The 23,614-nt window shown below is 35.3% G+C and overlaps 1 protein-coding gene across 1 annotated transcript in view; it reads left to right on the top strand.

Annotated features, from left to right (window-relative positions):
• The window catches only part of LOC131159196 (bifunctional aspartate aminotransferase and glutamate/aspartate-prephenate aminotransferase), a 42,576-nt gene that overhangs the window by 14,912 nt on the left and 4,050 nt on the right, over nt 1-23,614 (top strand). The gene's annotated exons all lie outside the window — the stretch shown is intronic.

Raw genomic sequence — 23,614 nt, 5'->3', positions numbered from 1 at the left:
GACATGGGGTAGGCAAAATAACGTTGCTTTTGTGGTTAGTTCCTTGAAGCTCTTTACCCTCCCCATCATCTTCAAAAATAGGTATACCATACATGCCTTCTAACGTTGTTGCTGACTCATGAGAAACATTACCGACTAGATCAGAAGACTCCTGAACCATACTTTTCACAAAAATCACCCAATATAATCCACTGTCACACACAAATTCACTATCAAAATCATTCCTTCATCATACACATCACCCCATTTCCTATGTGCCTTTAGTTGATTTCCCTCTGCAGGCTTCTGATCCAATCTCAACCTTGGATCCGCTGGTGTCTCCAGAATAGAAAAACTACCAGCATTAATAACCGATTTAAGACAGCCAGATTTACTTCTACTTGGAAACATTTATAGGTTTAGTGGTCAAACAAGGCATATTTTGCAAGTCTACTAGTTGTGGAGTTGGTTAGCCACCTATGTAACTGGGCCGGTCAGTCGTCTACTAGTTGTTGAATGCCAAAAGTGAAATTACAAATCCATCAAAAGGTTGGACTGCTGCCTGTGAAGCCTGCCCAGAACTGCTTGACCACCCCCCTAAACCACCCTAGTGCAAATTGCATAGGCAGTCCTCTCGCCTTCAACTTATATTTCAAGTTTCTTGATAGTCCAATATTTTAAAAATTTTAAAAATATAAAAATATTTTCCTGAATCCCATTATGACGATAATCAAGCATGAGATTTAACGCTTACAAAGTTGAATATCAACTAAAAGAATGGCAACTATGGTCTTCAAACTTTAGGTCTTATAAGTAGTTTAACCTACAAATATTCATTCAAAAGACAATATCAGTCCAACATCGCTACTATCAACATTGAGATTTTAATATTCTCCTCCATTTTTGATGATAGCTATTAGAGGTTATATATGCCTTTTATTATTATTATTATTATTATTATTATTGAGTGTGTTAGTATGTTAATTAGTGAGAGCTAGTAAGGGTATTATTGTCATTAGAATATATAAAATTTGTATTATAAATAGAGGAAGAGACCTATCTTCAAGTTAGGTCATTCATTTTAATGAAATCTTAACATGGTATTAGAGCGTGATCCAACCTAAACCCTATTCCCCTCAGCCGTTGTTGGAAAATACCATTCCCGTGGCTGTTCTTTCCGAGTCCACCTCCATCCCATATTATTTCATTAATCCAACCATATATTCATAAACAGAACCCCCCCTGACGACCCACCCCACAAAACCCCATCACTGGAGGACACCCCATGTGTCCTCATGCACCAGCCAAATGCCGGCAGGGCCGACCCCACGCGCCAGCACGTGATTGCGTGAGTGAAGTTCCAGCCACTTTTTTTCTTTTTTTCTTTTTCCTCTGCCATGCTCTAATTCCTTCTTTAGTCTATATTATCAAGCTGTTAGGCCAGTATTTTACTCCAAAATTCAATCTTTTTCGACCATGCATTCGCGGCATTTCATTCATTTCTGTTCAGGGTTTGTGAAGGCTTCTTTGTGAGTTTTTTGGAGCAGTGGCAGAGTTTGTATATTCAGTTGTGAGGCTGTGGCAGTGCTGCAGTGCTATATCCATCGGTAAGTTGTCCACCTTGTACGTGGTTGTGTCGGTGCTTCACATAGTTTTTGATTGCCCCGATTATTGATTGTTCTTCTTGTTTTTGGTGTGGTTGCTGATTTGTGAGTGCTGTGGCAGTGCTATATCCATCAGTGAGTTGTTCACCTCGTCTGTTGTTGTGTCGGTGCTTCGCATAGTTTGTGACTGTCTCGATTAGTTTTGATTGTTCTTGTTTTTGGTGTGATTGCTGATTTGTGAGTGTTGGGATGGAACCTATGAATCCCAAAAATTTGTTTCCTACATTGCTGCCACAAATAACGACTCAAAAGTTGGATGGGAAGAACTATGTTCAATGGTCTAAAGCTGTTCAGATTTATTTGGCAGGATTAGAGAAATCGGACCACTTGCTCCAATCTAATTCTTCTGATGAGAAGAGAAAAGACATGTGGTTCAGGAAGATGCCTTTATTTTTTCTTTTTATGGAACTCAATGGAGCCATAGATTGCATGGATGTGTATGCATCTAGATACTTGCAAGGAGATTTGGGATTATGTCAAACTTCTTTACTCTAGTAAAATTGCACGTACGTATGATTTATCCTAGGAATGCTTTCAATCACAACAAGGAGATAGGAGTATTCATGAGGAGCTTAACGTCGTGTAACCTATAACTGCCGACATTTGTGAGATGCAAAAACAAAGGGAGCATATGACAATTCTTCGTGTTCTAGCAGGCTTGAGACTTGAGTTTGAAGAAACTTGGTCTTAGATACTCAGTAGTGCCAAGCTGCCATCATTTGCTGATGTTTATTCTCATGTCCTTTGTGCTTCCTTTAGCACGCGTTAGCCTGCTCTTGCATCCGGCCTTGAGAGGATAACCTTTGCTATGTAGGGTGATTTTGGTTCTCTACCAAATAACCACAAAAGTTATTGCGGTGGTTCGAGTGGTCGTAGTGGTTGAGATGGACGAGGCAGAGATAATCCTTGCAAGTGCACTTATTGTGGACAAAATAATCATACCATTGAGCAGTGTTGGGATCTTCAAGGTCTATCTTCATGGTAGACCTTCATCTGTTGCCAATGCAGCCATCACTGACTTCACACCTTTGGGGGCAGCCAAGCAGCCACCACCGACTCCTCACCTTTGGGGTCGAGTAGGGGGCAACGTGCTGTACATGTCAGATAAAGAGTATTTCAAGTTCCAGCAGTATCAAGTGTTACAACAAACTTCTCTTCTCATTGCATCTCTTGCCTAAACAGGTAATCACACAGTATGCCTGTCATCTAGTACTTCTCATCCTAGTCCTTGGGTCATAGACTTCGCTGCCATTGATCATATCACAGGTATACCTAGCTTTTTCTCCACTCTTGCTCATGGATGTACTACTATAGTCAAGGGAACTGGGACTGTAAATCCCACTTCTTTTATTTGTCTTCCTTAGGTTTTATATATTCTCAAATTTTCTCTTAACCTTATATTCGTTAGAAAAATTACTAAATCTATGAATTGTTCAGTGACATTCTTCCTTGATCCTATGGTTATTTAGGATTTGAAGACAAGGAAGATGATTGGCGGAGGGCATAAAACTGGTGGACTCTTATCACTTTGAGCCACTATCTCCTTCTACTGCTTGCACTATTGCTGCCACACCTTTTCAAATTCATTGTTGCCTAGGTCATCCTTTATTGGAAAAGTTAAAATGTGTTGTTACTAGATTGAGTTCTATGTCTAGTATCGAGTGTGAGTCTTGTCAGTTGGGAAAACACCATTGTGGTTCTTTCGCTTCCCTAGTCAATGAATGGGTTGCAATACCTTTTATGTTAGTTTATTCAGATGTTTGGAGTCCTAGTAGGGTCGTGTCCAAGTTGAGTTTCCAGTACTTTGCAACTTTTGTGGATGATTATTCAAGAAAGACTGGTTATATTTAATAAAAGAACGTTATGAGTTATTTCATGTATTTTGTACCTTTTGTTTTGAAATAAAGACTCAATTTGGTTTTCTAGTTTAAATACTTTGAAGTGATAATGCTAAAGAGTTTTGTTGTGCAAAATTTATTACTTATATGACTCTGTTTGGTATTGTTCATCAATCATCTTGTGCCCACACTCAACAAAATGGGGTTGCAGAATGGAAAAATAGACATCTTCTTGAAATCACCCACACCGTACTTTATCAAATGCATGTATGTAAAGTGTTTGAGTGTTGCTGTACTTACTGTGTTCTCTTTCCTAATTCGCTTTTATTTTCTCTTCCTCCTCGTTTATTTGGGTGTGTTCTTTGTTCATTAACTAACTCTTAGGGTGTATAAGTTGGATCCTTGTGCTATAAAATGTGTTTTTTTGTGCTACTCATATACTCAAAATGGATATCGTTGCTATAGTCCTGTGCTGCATAGCTTCTTTGTTTTTATTGATGTTACCTTCTTTGAGCCTACACCTTACTACACCCAGTTGCCGAGCGCTTATGAGCTCAATGAGTCTTTTTCTTTGCCTAATCTTCTAGATTCTACCTTGCTGTCCTTGCCCAATCAACCATTTGAGTCTCCATGTAGTTTGAGTCCTTTTCATTGTCTTGATCATCCTAATTTGCAGGTGTATTCATGACAGTGGCTCCAAGGAGGAGAGTCCCCTTTAGCTTCTACTACCACGCCTTTGGTTTCCTCATCTAATGATCATATTTCCTATGATGTTGTTCCTCTTATTGCTGTTCGGAACAGTAAACGCACATGTACTCAACACCCCATTTCCAACTATGTTTCTTATGACTCCTTATCAACTTCCTATTATTGTTTTGTTACTGCACTATCATCTACCACCCTTCCTATATCTGCTTCGAAAGCCTTGGCCCATTTTGGGTGGAGGGATGCTATGGTTGAAAAGAGATGAATGCTTTACATGACAATGGTACTTGGGAATTGGTACCTCTTCCTCCAGGCAAGTTTGTGGTTGGTTGTCGCTGGGTTTACAATGTGAAAGTGAACCCTGATGGTTCTATGGCTCTTCTAAAGGCCCGTCTCATTGCTAAGGGATAGACTCAGGTGTATGGTCTAGATTATTCTGATACTTTTTCTCTGGTTTCCAAACTTACATCAGTACGTGTGTTTATCTCCTCGGCTACTACTTGTCACTGGCCTTTGCATCAGTTAGATGTGAAAAATGCCTTTTTGCATGGGGACCTTGAGGAGGAGGTTTATATGGAGCAACCACTTGGTTTTGTTGCTCAGAGGGAGTCAGGCTTAGTGTGTTGGCTTAAGAAGACTTTATATGGTTTAAAATAGTCTCCTAAAGTATGGTTTGGTCATTTCAGTGTTGTAGTACTTGAGTTTGGTCTTTGACAACATGCTATGGGTCATTCCGTGTTTTATCGTCATACTTCATCGGGTAGGATCCTTCTTGTTGTTTATGTGGATCATATTGTTATTACAGGTGATGATGATAAAGGTATTCATAGTCTCAAATTTTTTCTACCAACTTAGTTTTAGATCAAAGATTTGGGACCGTTGAAATACTTCTTGGGTATAATAGAAGTATCTAGATCTTGTATTGAAACTGTTGCATCACAAAGGAAGTATGTTCATGATTTGTTGGATGAAACTGGCTTGTTCGGATCTAAACCGGTCGATACACCCATGGATCCTAACAGCAAGTAAATGCCGGATATGAGTGATTTACTGCCTAATCTTTGACAATACCAGAGACTTGTTAGGAAGTTGAATTATCTCATAGTTACTTGGCCGGATATATCTTTTGCAACAAGTATTGTGAATCAATTTTTTAGATTCTCCGAGGACAATTCATTGGGACGCAGTAATTCAAATATTAAGATATCTCAAGGGTGCACTTGGGGGAGGTCTTTTATATCGTGATCAAGGTCACACTTATATCCATGGATATACAGATGCAGATTGGGCTGGATCGCCTTCTGATTGGAGATCCACCACCGGGTATTGTATCTTGGTTGGTGGTAATTTGGTTTCTTGGAAGAGTAAGAAACAAACTCTAGTGGCAACATCAAGTGCTGAATCGAAATATAGAGCTATGACTCACACTACTTGTGAACTTGTCTGGTTGAAGAACATGTTGGAAGAATTGGATTTTTCTTTTTTTGCATTCTCAGCCTATGAAGTCAATGTGTGATAGTCAAGCTGCTCTTTATATTGCCTCCAACTGGGTCTTTCATGAGCGGACGAAGCACATTGAAGTTGATTGCCACTTTGTTCGGGTGAAACTTGTGGAGAAGCTCATTACAACTGCTTACGTGAAGTTGGACATGTAGCTTGTTGATTTGTTTGCCAAAGCATTGGGTGTGCTCGTGTTAAATTAGTTTGTAACAAGCTAGAGCATAAAGGAGCATATGACATTTATGCTCTAGCTTGAGGGGGAGTGTTAAAGGTAATATATCTCTTTTAGTATTATTATTATTGAGTGCGTTAGTATGTTAATTAGTGAGAGTTAGTAAGGGTATTATTGTCATTAGAATGTATTGAATTTGTATTATAAATAGAGGAAGAGAGCTATCTTCATGTATCATTCATTTTAATCAAATCTTAATAATAGCAAAGTAATGAAAGTATCAAAAAATAATCTTTAGACAAAGTAAGCTCCCCTTAATATAAGACATCCTTTACATGTAACCAACAAATTGCAACAATACCTTGTAGCGGTATTGAAATTCAATCTTAATGTGACATCAAATTTTTTTCATCTAATTTTGCATAAAAAATGTCAAGATTATCTTTATTGTTTAAAGATTTGATATTTGTAATTAAATACTTTAGATTAGCTTATAGTGAATTTTCTTTTGTACCAAAAGTTCATTAGGAGACTTGTTGAATATTGGTAATGTGTCCTCCGTTTGAGATGTGACAAGATGCGTTAACATCTTTGCCCAAAATTATTTAGATAAATTATGTTCATTATGCATTGTTCTAGCGATTTCTTGATTTCTTTCATTCCCTTTGTTTACTGCTCAATTTTTTTTGTGGTGTTTTAGGTGCTAAAAGGTTGTGTTCAATACAATTTTTATTGCAAAAGTTTTTAAATCATCATTATCATGCACTGGGTACGGCCTTTATTATCTAGTTTTTGAAATCATTAATCCTTTTTCATTTTGAACCCTATCTTTATGCTCCTAAGAATAATTCCCATGTAAATAGTACAATCATCAACAAGGACAAAGTACATATTTTTTGATCCGTATTAACAACTCTAGAAGTATATCTTTATGCGTCTGGTGTGTTGTGATTGTGATTGTAGGATACCCTTAAAATTAAAAGGAAAATATTATAAAACGGACTATAAGGCCAGCTATGCTTTATGGTTTGGAATGTTGGACAACTAAGAAACAACATGCACAAAAAGTAAAAATTGTTAAAATGCAAATGTTAAGGTGGATGAGTAATATAACATTAAAATATAAAGTGAGAGACGAACATATACACAACAATTTAGTCATAGCATTGGTTGAAGACAAGATAAGAGAGCGGAGGCTTAGATGGTTTGGGATTTGAAATGTAGGCCTAGTAGAGCATTTGTGAGGAGGAGTGAATTAGTTATTGTTTTGGCATGAAAAAGGGTAGGGATAGACCTAAAATAACTTGGAATGAAGTAGTGAATAGCCCTTAATCTAATTGAAGAAAACACTTTTGATCAGGTGAATTGGCGGAAAAGGATTCAATGATTCATGTAGCCGACCCCACCTAGTGGGGCTTAAGACTTGCTGTTGTAGTTTTTGTTGTTGTAATAACAACTCTAGAAGCTTCAAGAAAACTCATATGAATTAATTCTAATGATCTAGATGCATCAACCATGTTTTTATATTTTAAAGAAATTTTGATTTGTTTTTCTCTTTGGCATAGATCACAAAATTTATCCTTATGAAATCTAATGTTAGGAATACCATTTACTAAATCATTTTTCGTGTGTTTTGAAATTGTGTGCATGCTCTATAACCTAGTTTATGATGTCACAACCATGAATCATTGATCAAATCGAATAGGTATTTTACAATTTGATCAATTAATTAATCAAAATCAACAACACACACATTCTCATTTCTTTTAGCAACAAATAGAGATTGATTATCTAGTTTGATCAAAAGCCTACATTCATATGCTTAAAATATTATTAGATATCTTTTATAACAAAGGCAGATAATTCCAAGCAAGTTATGTTTCAACCAATTAATTAAAAAGTACATCCTGTTCTCCCCATGACAAGGAGGAATTCTTAGCAACATTAGATATTTTCACAGTGATGGCTCTGCTAAGGCGACACTTCCACCATCTTTCTTGCTGAAGCTAAGGAATTTGGTGTAATCTCCAATCATGTTCCATGAGCAACCACCATTGAAGATTTTTTCGCTTGATTTGTAACTTGATAATGATAGCCTACAACGTGCAACCAAATGATGACTTTTACTGCCCAACTTCTCTTCGGTTCATAGAAGTTGTAGGGTCTGGCTTTGGGGTCTAAAACTTTTTTGTGTGAGCATGAGTACTAGATTTGGTCCTATTTGATATCTAAATATTCTTGATACTGACATGCCATCATTTCTAGCACAATAGTTGCATATAACAAAAGGACTTGCTAATTGAGTTGCTTTCAAAAAATATTTTATTAGAACTTTTGTTTTTGACCATAATTATATCCCATTCCAATTTTATCAAAAACACATCTCGGGCTAGCTAAAAGTTTGTCTAATTTTCCCTTGGTAAATTTTGGAAAGTGTATGGTAACATCAATGTTCATTTTCAAATTGTCATTTTCTATTTAAATCATAGTTTTGAGAATTGGACATAATTTTATTTTCATGTTCATTTAAAAAAATTTTTATGTAGGAAATTAATTTTCTTTTCAATTTTTTATATCAAAACTATGCTTTCAAGATTATCATGCATCTTATTAAAAACAATAAATAGCTTTTTCATCTAGTGGAAGGAATCATTTAGATCATTTTTGTCCTTAATTGCCAAGAGGCAAACGGTAGCAATTTCATTGTGGCACCTACTACCTGTGCTGCTATCACTATCTTCCCAAATTGCCTTCAATCTTCTTGTTCTTTTTCTTGTCCTCATTGAAATTAGAACAATTGGTCCTAATATGCAGGCCCCTTGTACTCATAGCCTAATAGGGGCTCCTTCTTGCTAGGCTCCGCTTTCTTGTGATTCTCCCTCTTCATTCCTTAGGGAACTGCTTTTTCTTCTTGAGAAACCTCTTGAAATTTCTTGTGATGAGGGCAAGATTCTCATCACTAGCTTCATCTTCATTCTCCTTATTTGAAGTTTCTTCTCCTTTGCTTTTGTTACATCATTCTTCACTTCCATTTTTTAGGTAAGGAAAGATCCAAGAAGTTCATCCAATGGTAGTAACTCCAAATCTATAGATTTTTGAGTGGCTACTCCCTTTGCTTTCCTTGAGGCAAACATCTTAGCCCTTTCTTTGAAATCATAGCTAATATAACTATATAAGATTTATGAAGAGATATTAATCCATTAATAATATTGATAATCAATTTATCATATCCCAATATATTCATGGGATTTCATTTCAAACATTTTACACCCATGAATAAGGATGTTAACTTTAGATAATTTCATCCATAGTTACTTCGAACATGGTGCATTTTGGGTCATGGTACAAGCATGAGAATACAATATGCTACTTAAGAGGCACATGGTGGTTGGGGATTGGACCTAGTTAATATGCCATTTTGGATCACGATATGCTTAAACGACTTATTTTGGTCGCTTAGTCAGTACGCTATGTTGGATCGCGTACTTATAAGGTCGCTGAGTTGCACAACAAGGAAACAGTCAATGCACATCTTGAACCTAAACCTCATTCCTCTTATCATCATGGGGATTTGGCTAAAAGGTTTCTAACTTAGGCCAGTCAAATTAATCTTGATTGCCTTAGGTCACAGCAAGTAGTTATCTTCATTTGGCCTTTTGGTTGTCATGTGCGGTAATGTAAAGGGAACAAGACTGCAGAGACATAAAGGTCCAGGATTTCAAGAGGCAGCTACAATCACAAAACTGAAATTACTGAATCCTAGGAGGAATCAGACATATAGTCTCTCATTCCTCCTGTCAAAGATGGCTTTGACCATGCAGAACAGGGCAGACCATGACAAAGTACTGCAGGCACCTAAACAGCGGGCATTCAATAACCAACATGGTATCAGCTAAAAGCATAGGCAGGCCTAAAAACAGCACTCAAAACATCATTAAAGCTATCAGTCGAGTGACTCGACCACGAGTCAGAGGAAATATCAGAATCGCTACAACAGTCTGGGAGAAACGGTAGGGCACTGTCTTTATATGAGCAAACTACCAAGAGCTGCACAACACCTAAAAGGGTGGCTCACGGCTGAGAGGAGAAGGATAAAAAACTGTAAACGTCTCAGACCAGGAAAAGAATCTTTACTTTCAGACTCAAGGGAGAGAAAAGGAGAGGAAAAGAAGGGCTGTAACTACGTCATACATATCAGGTTCGGAGAAGTTTATCCCTCTGATACCATGTTATGAAATCTGAAATAACTTCAAGATTCATTGAAGACAGCATAACACATGGGGTATGGAGACGAGAAGAATAGCAGTGAAGAACTGCACTAACACCATGTAACTTCTAAAATAATGTATTCTTTTTAATATACATATATACTGCAACTGTATATCATCAGAGATCCTTAAGGCTTTAAGACAATTACAAACAATTGTCAATCAATTCATGCAATTCCTCAAATTCGATTCCTAATCTCTCATGAGATATCTTCGATTCGCCTTTTAATCTTTGACTATCATGCAGAAATTAAACAAGTCCATATAAAAAGCTCACAATACACAGCAATCGAGTCTGAATCTGAAATTCTGAATGTTGTAGTGTTACTCTCCAGAATGCTGATGGTACAGTCACTGTCCAATTTGTAGCAATTCAGATCAAAATACCATTTGTGATTGTAGACGATCATGTCTGGAAACAAATTAATTGCAGATCAAGATTTTAGGTGCTGTATTCTAGTAACACGTGTCACTGGCACTTGGCGCACTTGCACCGCTGAAGAGGGTCCTCTGGTGATGCCTTCGGCTGCTGTTGGATTGAGGGTGGTGAATCTAGTGGTGGCGGCTATGTATCAAGAAAACTCCAGTAAATGTAGGATTTTGAGGGTCTGATAGCTGGTAAATTTTTGGTCTGCCTGTATGAGCTCTCCAGTTGTAGACGGCAAAACTATGGGGGGCTTTTTGGGGTGTCATTGTGTCTGATGGTGGTAAAGGTGTTGCAAGATGGTTACAGGCACCGTTTTTCAGAACAGAACACTTCTGTGATGAGCAGTGCTGGCGATGAAGAGTAAATGTAAAGTCAAAGAAGTAGAGGGAAGGAGAAAGAGGAGGGAAGAAAGCAGATCAAAGATCAAAAAGAGAAGTTGGTTCAAGGATTCTGCCAAAATTTAGTTGCTGCAGGCGAAAAAGGGGAATTTTACATAATTGAGGGAGAGGAATGAGAGAGGGGAAATGGGGGATTAAAAATGAAATAATGGAGATTGTAACTAGGAACAGTGATTGTAATTGGGCTTCCCCTACAAATTTTAACGACTAAGTGCAAATTTTGTTCAGCAAAGTTAAATGGAAAATGCTCAATTTAATAAATAGTCACAAACACACAAACACATTATTGTAAAACTTAAAAGAGTAAGAAATGGGAATGCGAACTCCTTTTATGATGGTTCAACTATCCCTACCCTACACCCACTCTTTTAAGTCCTCAACTACCTTGAGATTCCACCATCAACCAAGTGCTTACAAATTAGTTGGTTTTGAAGTGAGGCAAACCAATCACATTCACAAGAGAACAAAAAAAGAGGAATTGAAGATGGATCCTAATAGGTTTTGAGTTATGAATAGAAGCACAATGATGTTACATCTCTTAATAAGATTAGAAAATATCACAAAGATCCAAAACCACTCTTGGAAAAGATTGAGCATTCTGAGAGGAGAGGAAAAAAAAATCTTAATTATCAATTGATATTTAAGATGTTAGCATTTATGTTCAACCTTACAATTTTCATTTTAAAGCCAAAATACAACAACAACAAGCCTCAAGTCCCACTAGGTGGGGTTGACTATGTGAATCCTTTTTCGCTAATTCACCCGATCTAGAGCATTTTCCTTTATTAGATGAATGACTATTAAATCCTTCCTCACCACCTCATTCTAAGTTATTTAACGCCTGCCCCTACCCATTTTCATGTTAGAAACCATAACTAAATCACTACTCCTCACAAGTGCTCTACTAGGCTTGCATTTCAAATGCCTAAACCATCTAAGTCACCCCTCTCTTATCTTGTTTTCAATTGGTGCTATGCCTAAATTATTGCGTATATGTTCGTTTCTTACTTTATCTTTTAAAGTTAAACCACTTATCCATCTTAACATACGCCTCTCAACAACTTTCATTTCTTACTTTATCTTTTAAAGTTAAACCACTCATCCATCATATGTTGTAGCTGTCTTATAAAACTTTTCTTTTCATTTTAAGGGTATTCTACCATCATACAACACACCTGACGCACTCCATCTTACCCAACCTGTTTTAATTCTATGTTTTAGAATCAATTATTCTTTTCAACAATTTAGATTTCAAAGCTTTAACTGAATATTCAATCGAATCAATCTCCTTGATTCAAATAAGTATTCGACAATATCCTAACTTCTAGCAAGTTCTCAGTAAATATTTAAACAATCACGCATTTAATATGTTTGCGATAATTTAAAGAGATCAGGGGAGAAAAGAGAACACCATATTTTTTACAAGGTTCAGCTAGTGGCCTACATCCTTGCCTTAAGCAACCGCGGTGAGGATTTTCCTTTCCAATTTCTTTATAGGCCAAGTTACAACCTCTCTGTATCAGGTGAAGATCCCTCTTTAACAAGAATACCCCTTCTCGTTAGGCAACCATCCAACAACCATGAATCGTCAAACAACAACAAGAAAAACAAGGAACAACTTTTGTACAAGTAAAACTCTCAGTAAGAGCAGATTAGTATAGTTGAATATCAATATAATTCAATCAATAATCAATATAGAAAGATGAAGCTCAGATGATTATCACCAGAATTCTGATTTAGAATTGAAATTCTTAGTATAAACAGATCAGACAACCGTGGATTGTGTCAGCAATATCACAACAATGCTTCAAAAATATTTTAGCTAGAGAATTTTTAATTTGTAATTCGTATGTGCTTGCTAGTTGTGTTTAATCTTTGAAAATACCAAGTATTTATAGAGTAATAAAGTTACTTTTACGTTTTTCCAAGTTGTTTGCAGTATTTCCCAAGATTTGAAAGAGTTTAGAGCCCAAGCAATAAATTTAGAAAACTTTCCAAACGCTGATTTAAAGTTTAAATATGAACATCAGTCACCTAAGCCCGAAGGGTCAGTCGCCCGTGCCTTTAAATTTCAACGTATTTAGAAACACAGTACTAAGTCAGTCGCCTGTGACCTGTAGGTCAGTCGCCTGTCTCGGTTTTGTTTGCCTTTCTTAAAAAGCATATAAAAATGTCAGTCGCCTGATGATGATTCATCAGTCGCCTATCCTGCTTTCAGCTTAAGTGATTCCTCAAATTTTTATTTCAAAACTTTACTTGGATCTTGAAAAAAAAAAAAATATATAAGTAAGACTTCAAAAACATTTTCCATGATTTTGAAATAAGGTCTAAGTCATTTAACCTTTCCTAAGAGCTTCAAACATCCATATTGAAATCATGAAGTACTTACATGAGACTTCTTAAAGACTATAACTTTCTAAGCGCAAAGTTTTCATGCGTTTGCTTCCATTCTTTGTGTCTATCTTGACCTCTTTCTTCAATAGAATTTAGCTTCATCAGATCTTCTATCTTTAAGTCCAAGTTTTTTCGATAACACTCTTCAAACACTTGAGATCTTGATCCTTTTATCAAAACATGTTAGCCCTGAAACTTCACTTAACCAAATATGTTAAGTACACTTGATTTGTTATCATCAAAATAAGATTCGAAGCCTTGTTAGGTCAACAATCTCTCCCTTTTTAATGATGACAAATAAGGAGTAAAAATGAGTAAGCTTTAATAAGGCTCTCCTTTACAATAAGCATAATCTTAACAAAATTTGTAAAGTAAAACATTGTTCATATTATATCATGATTGCATTCATCAAACTCAGTTTTAGTTCTTCAAATTTAATTCAAGTTCATATTTCAAGATCATCAACGTCATGCTTGTTTTTCAATTCATATTTCATCAATTTCAATTATCTCATCAAAATAATATCAGTAATGTCAAGATCATAATCATGCTCAGTTTTGCCCAAAACATCTCCCCCTTTTGACATCAATCAAAAAGAGAAGGGTATCAATAAATGCATACAAAGTCGAATGTATGGGGCTAGTGTAAGCACAAAACATATAATTACTATTCATCATGCATAAAAAGATAAACAAGAAATCCCAAAATAGCATGAGAATAAATCAAAAGAGCATAAAAAATATATCTGGTGCACATAGTACAACCTAAAGATTGTTCAAACTAAGTAAATCATCTAAGCAGCAACCTGCATTATCATCTTCATCTTCTTCTTCTTCTTCATCATCATCTTCTTCTTCTTCTTCATCATCCTCATTACTAGCATCACCAGAACTTATCTCCATTTGAGCTTTACTGCGTAAAGAACTGGCCATATGCTGTTCAATGCGACCAATCCTTTGATCCAGAGAAGAGTAATTAGCTTGTAGGGATGCATAATTGTCCTGAAGTGTGCTGAATCCAGATCTCATTTCACCACGAAAATCAGTGAATTGCTGATGGTAGGCAAGAAACCATGAGGGTGCATCACCTGCTTGTGGAGTAGGTTGCTGAGCTGGTTGCTGAATAGGTGGTTAGTGTTCCTGAGCTTGTTGTTGTCTACGATTATATTTAGGAAACCATCTTTGATCAAGACGCTCATACTTAAGTGTAGTAGAAGAAAAGAGATCATAATGGGTTCGCTTAATGAATAATTCAGATGGAGAAGCTACACTTAGATAAGCAAAGGCAAGGTTCAGAATTCCACCATATGGAAGAATTACCCTGCGAGCTTCTTCTCTAGAGATCATCCATTTGAGAATCAAGCTTGGTAAGTCAAGCTTTTTCCCTTTAAGTAAGCACCACATTACAAAGCAATCTAAATATGAAATGTAGTCGTGTGATCCTACTTGAGGCAGAATGTTGTACGTAATGAGCTTCTGTAGGATTTGTGCTTGAAGGTTAAGTTGTTTGTAAAGTGGAGGATGACCAAAATAGACAGGTTCCTCAGACATGACCAATGGTAGAAATGTTTCAGGAGAGAAGTCTTGTAACTTCAGTAGAGGATACTGTATTCCCTTTGACCATATTTGCATAAAAATTTTTAACCAAGTTTGGATATAGCCCTTTGGCTTGATAAGTAATGAACTTTTTCTATCCTAAAGTTTTGAACATGGGTAAAATTTCAGGAAAATCTTCTTCAAAGAAAGTCGTGTCTAAGACATTACCAAAAATAGGTTTAGTTGAACGAAGATGCTCTTTGTATAGTCGCTTTGCATGTGGAGATACAAGCCTCAATATTGTTGCTGTCATCCTTCCTAGAAGTAGAACCTTTATTTCTAGTGGTTTTCGTTTGTGGCATGATGTTTTCGAAGAAAATGATCGGTGAAATCCTTTAAAATATGGTGGGAAAGAAGTAGGATGGTGTATTTTAGAGATTAATCGGAGGATTTTGAGTGAGGGAAGGCTGGTGGATGAAAGAGGAAAGAGTTTAGAGGAGAGGTAAAACAGGGTTAGTAAACTGAGGTTTGGAAAAATTAGGGTTTCACATAGTTAGGTATATAAACCGCTGTCAGTCAGTCGATTGAAATTGAGGAGTTAGTTGCCTGACAATTTTAATTATTTGAATTTTTTACCAAACAGTAGCGAGTCAGTCGATTGAAATCAAGGAGTTAGTCGCCTGACCTTACTGATCCTGAGAATTTTAGCAAGTTAGAGAGTGCTCAGTCGACTATGGATTCATGTGCAGTCGCCTGACCTCACTTGCTATCTTAATACACATCCAATTTTTAGACTACTTCTCTACTATGCGATAAGCTTAATTCACGTCTTATAGAAATAAATCTATCCTCAGGAAGTGGTTTTATAAATATATTAGCCCATTGGTCACTTGTATTCACAAACTCTAGTGTAATGTCTTCTTTTTGCACATGATCTCTCAAGAAATGATGCCTTATGTCTATATGCTTGGTTTTTGAATGAGATATGAGATTTTTGGAGATATTAATGGCACTGGTATTATCACACTTTATAGGTATAGCCGAATACTACAAATTAAAATCCTTTAATTGTTGCTTCATATAGAGAGTTTGGGCACAACAGCTACCAGCTGCCACATACTCAGCTTCCGCAGTAGATAGAATTATGGAATTTTGTTTCTTAGAGAACCAAGACACAAGAGATCTACCTAGGAAGTGGCAAGTGCCACATGTGATTTTTCGATCAATTTTACTTCCAGCATAGTCCGCATTAGAATAACTAATCATCTCAAAGCCTGTATCTTTAGGATACCATAGACCTAAGTCAAAAGTTCCTATAAGATATCTTAAGATTCTTTTGACGGTTATTTGATGAGATTCCTTAGGAGCTACTTGAAATTGGGTGCACATACATACGCTGAACATAATGTCCGATCTACTGGCTATTAAGTAAAGTAAACTTCTTATCATACCTCGGTAGTATTACATATCTACCGGTTTTCCCTTTTCATCTTTATCAGGATTTGTAGATGTACTCATAGGAGTCCCTAAAGGTTTTCCACCTTCCATATCGAATTTCTTAATCAAATCTCTTATATATATTTTGACTGATTTATGAAAGTCTCATTCTTAGCTTACTTAATTTGAAGTCCTAGGAAGTAAGTCAACTCTCTCATCATACTCATCTCAAATTCATCTTGCATACACTTTGCAAAGTCTTTGCATAGTTCTTCATTTGTAGCACCAAAAATGATATCATCAACATATATTTGAATAATAAGCATATCTTCATTTTTAGATTAAATAAACAAAGTGCTGTCCACTTTTCCTCTAGAAAAGCCATTTTCCAATAGAAATCAACTTAAATGCTCATACCAAGCTCTAGGAGCTTGTTTTAGTCTATATAATGCTTTTGTTAATCTAAATAAGTAATCCGGGTAATGAACATCCTCAAATCTTGGAGGTTGTGCTACATAAACTTCTTCATTTATAAATCCATTTAAGAATGCATTTTTCACGTCCATTTGATAAAGTTTAAAATCTTTGTGAGATGCATAGGCTAATAACATTCTTATGGCTTCCATTCTAGCTACGAGAGCAAAGGTCTCATCGTAATCTGTTCCTTCTTCTTGATTATATCCTTGTGCTACGAGTCTAGCCTTGTTATGCACTACAATGCCATTTTCATCCTTATTTCTAAACACCCATTTGGTTCCAATTACTGTATGATCAGTGGGTCTAGGAACTAATTTCCAAACTTTTTTTCTTTTAAAATGATTAGTTCATCTTGCATAGCTACTATCCAAGAGTCATCACTTAATGCTTCATATATGTTCTTGGGTTCCTCTTGAGATAGGAATGCGTAATAACGACACATATTCTTCAAAGAGGATCTAGTGGCTACTCCTCGTGAAGGTTCACCAATGATTTGATCATTTGGGTGATTTTTTACAAACTTCCATTGTTTAGGTAGTTCATATTGATTTATAGCTCTATCATTTGAAGTTGAGCCCGATTCCTTATTCTCATCTTTCACTTCTTGAATTTTTAAGTCTTCTAGACTTTGCTTTATTTCAGCTTCCTCAATGTCAGATGGTTTAGAAAATGGATTAGCTTCATCAAAAGTTACATGTATTGATTATGTGATTATGAGGGTTCGTTTGTTATAAATTCTAAAAGCTTTACTATTCAATGCGTATCCTAAGAATATTCCTTCGTCTGATTTTGCATCAAATTTTCACAAGTCCTTTTTATCATTTAATACAAAACACTTACATCCAAATACATAAAAGTAAGATATGTTGGGTCTTCTACCTTTCCATAGTTCATAGGGGGTCTTCTCTAGGCTTGATCTAAGAGAGACTCTATTCATTACATAACAAGCAGTATTTACCGCTTCAGCCCAAAAGAACTTAGGTAAATTATGTTCATTTAACATAGTCCTAGCCATTTCCTGAAGCGACCTATTCTTCCTTTCAACAACTCCATTTTGTTGAGGAGTTCGAGGAGTCGAAAAATCGTGAGCTATTCCATATTCATTGCAGAATTTTTCAACTTTATTTTTGAATTCTCTTCCTTTATCACTTCTTATATTTAAAACTCCATACCCTTTTTCGTTTTGGAGCTTCTTGCACAAGTTTATTAGCATCTTGCAAGCTTCATCTTTGGAGGATAAGAAGAGTACCCAGGTAAACCTAGAGTAGTCATCAACGATGAAAAAAACATATTGCTTTCCTCCTATACTTTATGTTCTAGTAGTTCCAAATTAATCTAAGTGAATAAGTTCTAAGAGCTTACTAGTGGAGATGTGTTTCTTTTTCCAAGTTGGCAAGCATCTCAAATTTTGTCTTTTACGAACTTTGTGCTGGGTAGACCTTTTACTAAGTTCTTTTTAGCTAATTTAGATAATAAATTCATACTAGCGTGCCCTACTTTTCTATGACACAGCTAGCTGGCTTCATTCATGGTTGTTAAGCATGTGACTTCTTGAGATATTAGATTTTCAAAGTTTATGCAATACACGTTATTAACCCTATTTGCAATGAATAAGATATCATGTTTTTCTTAATTTTCAACTACACATGTGTCTTGTTTAAAGATTACATCAAAACCTTTATCACTTAATTGACTAATGCTAAGTCGGTTATGTTTTAACCCATCTATCTATAAAACATCATCAATAGATAAGGAGGGTTCTTTACCTACTTTTCCAATACCGATAATTCTACCTTTGGCATTGTCTTCGAAGGTGACATGTCCACCATCTTTTTGCATTAATGTGGTAAGTTTTGATTTGTCTCCGGTCATGTGTCTTGAACACTCGCTATCCAAGTATCATTTGTCTTTTGATGGAGTTGTCCTAAAACATACCTACAAGAAGGGTTTCAAGGTGTTACTTTTGATACCCAAGCATTCTTAGGTCTTTTTAATTCAGTTTTAGCTTCAGTTTTAACTCTCTATACTTTCTTTATTTTAACATTTTTTCTTTTAAATGGACATTCAAACTTTATATGTCCCTTTTTCTTACACAAGAAACAAGTGGTATGTTCATATGCATTTGTTGAAGAAGTGCTAGAAAAATGTTTTGATGCCTTTACGTAATACCCCATGTATAAGTTCTTTTTTTTTTTGTTTTCAACTCCATTGAATTTGATTCCTTCTTTATCCAAGGACATCCTTTGTGATCCAACTAGTCTCTCAAAGTTTTCTTTTCCTTTAGTAAAGTTGTAGATGATTTTGTCTTTATCTCCAATTTTCTCTTAAGATCACTTATTTGTAAGTCATTTTTTATTTTCACCATTTACTTGAAGCTTTGTTTATTCTTGAGACATCTTGTTTATTTTACTCATAAGTTTATCAATGTGTGAGTCCTTTTCTTTTTTAGCTGATATTGAAGTTTCTAGCTGGTTTTTTAGCATTTCATTTTGCTCTTTTAATGCCATGTTTCTTTTGGTTACTTTAATAAACTTATTATGCAAGGAGAATAATTCAGCTTGCATTTCTCTATATGAGGGCATGCTATCACATGTGTCACTACATGATTCATCACTAGATTCTTTTTCTTGTGAGTTAGAGTAGGAATTTACCTCATCATCTTTCGCCATGAAGCAGAGGTTTGCCACATCTTGATCACTTGATTCATATTCTGATTCACTTGAGCTTGTGTCATCACACGTGGTAGCTTTCATCGCCTTCTTTTTCTTCTTCTTGGAGTCTTTCTTAAGCTGTGGACGATAAAGTTTAATGTGTCCAACTTTCTTGCAATTATAGCATGTAGGAGGTTCATTCTTAGTTTCCTTTTTATTAGTTTCTCCTTTATCAAATTTTGAGCCTCTAAATTTTCTAGTAAATTTATTGTTCTTTTTAAAGAACTTTCCAAGTCTTCTAGTGATTAAGGCTATATCATTGTTATCAAATTTGTTGTCTTCTCCTTCACTAGAACTTTCTTTTGCAGCCTTAAGGGCTATTGATTTTTTGTTTTTGTTACCTTCATAATTTCTTTCATTGATTGCCATCTCGTATGTGAAGAGTGATCCTATTAGTTCATCTAGGGAGCTGTTTTTTAAATTTCTTCCTTCCGTTATTATAGTGGCCTTAGGTTCCCAAATTGGTGGAAGTCCTCTAAGGATTTTTCGACTCATCTCATAGGTGGTGTAGTTTTTCCCTAATGCATTTAGAGAGTTTATAATATGGGTGAACCTAGTGTACATACTAGTGATGGTTTCATTAGGGTTCATCCTAAATGCCTCATACTCGTTGGTGAGCATGTCAATTCTACTATCCCTTACATCAACCGTTCCTTCATAGGTTACTTCAAGCTTATCCTAAATTTCTTTAGCTGATTTACATCCCATAATCCTATTGAACTCATTGGCATTTAAAGCGCAATATAGTGCATTTATTGCACTAAAATTTATTTGCAGCATCTTTAGATCATTATTAGTCATCTTCTCTTTTTCTTCCTTTGGTATTTCTTTGTTGTCTATATTTTTAGTAGGGATGAGGTCACCATGTGTGACTACTTTCCAAGCTTTCCAATCCATGGTTTGCAAATAGATTCTCATTCACTGTTTCCAGAAGGTGTAATTAACATCGTAAAAGATAGGTGGTCTAGAAGAGGATTGACCCTCGGCAAAAGGAGATACACCTAGGTGTGCCATAGGAGTCTTTATGCAGCTTCTAGATTAAGATTTACTACAACCTGGTGCTCTGATACCAATTGAGAATAAAAATGTACTCCCAAGAGAAAAAAGGGGGGGGGGGGGGGGTGAATTGGGTTTAAAAATTTTCTTTACAAAACTTTAGTCTAGTATAATCCTTTTTCAATCTAAGTTGATTACAATCACACTATCCAACCAATCAACACAATTCTTGTTAACCACCTTACTTATATTAACCAACAATTGATATAATTTAAAGATGATATTACCAATTTCAACTTTCAGTACTAATGGATAAAACTTCCACATCTGATTTTCTTTTCAATATATATCAAAGAAAATATTAGCTTCAGAAATTTAACTTGAGTACTCTGCAATTTTGCTTTAATAGAATGATCTATTTCACAAGATTAAACTTAGTTATGATACTCAGCATTTCAATATTTAAATCCAATACTTCAATACATAACCAAATTTCATAATCAATTATTCTTTTCAACAATTTAGATTTTAAAGCTTTAATTGAATATTCAATCCAATCAATCTCTTTGATTCAAATCAGTATTCAACAATATCCCAACTTCCAGCAAGTTCCTAGTAAATATTTAAACAATCACGCAGTTAATATGTTTGTGATAATTTAAAGAGATTAGGGAAGAAAAGAGAACACCAGATTTTTTACAAGGTTCGGCCAGCGGCCTACGTCCTTGCCTCAAGCAACTGCTGTGAGGATTTTCCTTTCCAACTTCTTTAAAGGCCAAGTTACAACCTCTCCGTATCAGGTGGAGATCCCTCTCTAACAAGAATACCCCTTCTCGTTAGGCAACCATCCAACAACCTCGAATCGTCAAACAACAAGAAGAAAAACAAGGAACAACTTTTGTACAAGTAGAACTCTCAGTAAGAGCAGATTCGTATAGTTGAATATCAATATACTTCAATCAATAATCAATATAGAAAGATGAAGCTTAGATGATTATCACTGGAATTTTGATTTAGAATTGAAATTCTCAGTATAAATAGATCATACAATCGTGGATTGTGTCAGCATTATCATAGCAATGCTTCAAAAATATTTTAGCTAGAGAATATTTAATTTGTAATTCGTATGTACTTGCTAGTTGTGTTTAATCTTTGAAAATACCAAGTATTTATAGAGTAATGAAGTTACTTTTACTTTTTCTTCAAGTTACTTGCAGTATTTCCCAAGATTTGAAAGAGTTTGGAGCCCAAACAATCAGTTTAGGAAACTTTCCAAATGCTGATTTAAAGTTTAAATACGAACATCAGTCACCTAAACCCGAAGGGTTAGTCGCCTATGCCTTTAGATTTCAGCGTATTTAGAAACATAGTACTGAGTCAGTCGCCTGTGACCCGTAGGTCAGTCACTTGTCTCGGTTCTGTTTGCCTTTCTTAAAAAACATATAAAAATGTCAGTCGCCTGATGATGATTCATCAGTCGCCTTTCCTGTTTTCAGTTTAAGTGATTCTTCAAATTTTTATTTCAGAACTTTACTTGGATCTTGAAAAAAAATATAAGTAAGACTTTAAAAACATTTTCCATGATTTTGAAATAAGATCTCTAAGTCACTTAAACTTTCCTAAGAGCTTCAAACATCCATATTGAAATCGTGAAGTACTTACATGAGACTTCTTAAAGACTAACTTTTTAAGCGCTAAGTCTTTATACATTTGCTTCCATTTTTTGTGTCTATCTTGATTTCTTTCTTCAATAGACTTTAACTTCATCAGATCTTCTATCTTTAAGTTCAAGTTTTTTTGATGAGAGATCTTGATCCTTTTATCAAAACATGTTAGCCCTGAAACTTCACTTAACCAAATATGTTAAGTACCCTTGATTTGTTATCATCAAAATAAGATTCGAAGCTTTGTTAGGCCGACAAAAGTTCTAGCTTAGAGTCCATTTCTCTCTTATTATCAATCAACATGATATCATCTGCAAACAACATACTCCAAGGGATCTTAGTTGGATATTCCTAGTAATTTCATCAATTACCAAAATAAAAAGATAAGGGTTCAAAGTAAAACCTTGATGTACACTTGTTGTGATTGGAAACTCTCTAGAATCTCCTCCTACAGTCCTAACACAAGTCATTACTTTATCATATATATCCTTAATGACCTCCGCATATCTACTGCAAACTCCTTTCTTTTCTAATACCCACCAAAGTACTTTCCTAGGTACTTAATCATAAGTTTTGTCGAGGTCAATAAAAACTATATGCAAGTCCTTCTTATCCCTGAACTTTTTTATTAAACTTTTTAAAAGATAAATAGCTTCTATTTGTTGATCTCCTAGACATAAAACCAAGTTGATTTTCTGGAATCTTTGTTTATAATTTTATTCTATGTTCAATTACCCTTTTCCATAATTTTATCATATGATTTATAATCTTAATTCCACGATGGTTATTATAATTTTGAATATCGCCTTTGTTTTTATACAAAGGTACTAATGTACTTTTCCCTTATTCTTCTGGCATTTTTTTGTTTTTTATAATATCATTGAATAGATTAGTTGACCAAGCAATTCCTTTGTCCCCTAAACATTTCCAAACTTCAATTAGTATTTTATTTGATCCTATAGATTTCCCACTTTTCATCTTTTTTAATGCCATCTTAACTTCAAGGACTCTAGTTTTGCGAATAAATCTCATATTTTTAATCTTCTCTTCGTTTGTTACTTCTAAGTTCAATCTTTCATTTTGGTTTTCATTAAACAACTTATCAAAGTATCTCTGCCACCTCTCTTTTATGTCTTCTTCTCTGAATAAGACATTATCATTCTCGTCCTTTATACATTTTACATCACCTAAATTTTTGCATTTTCTTTCTTTTGCTCTAGCAAGTCTATAAATATCTTTTTCTCCTGCTTTTGTATTTAGTTTAGTTTATAAAGTATCATAGGCTCTATGTAGCTTCATTGATAGTCTTTTTTGCATTTTTTCTCGCTTCTTTATATTTTTCAAGGTTTTCTATATTTCTACAATTTTGCCATATTTTATACAAATTTCTTTGTCTTAACAGCTTTTTGGACTTCTTAATCCCACCACCAACTTTTTTTACTACCCAAG

Source organism: Malania oleifera, chromosome 7, assembly GCF_029873635.1.
Source record: "Malania oleifera isolate guangnan ecotype guangnan chromosome 7, ASM2987363v1, whole genome shotgun sequence".
Taxonomy (NCBI): Eukaryota; Viridiplantae; Streptophyta; class Magnoliopsida; order Santalales; family Ximeniaceae; genus Malania; species Malania oleifera.
This window is presented reverse-complemented; position numbering and strand designations above follow the sequence as displayed.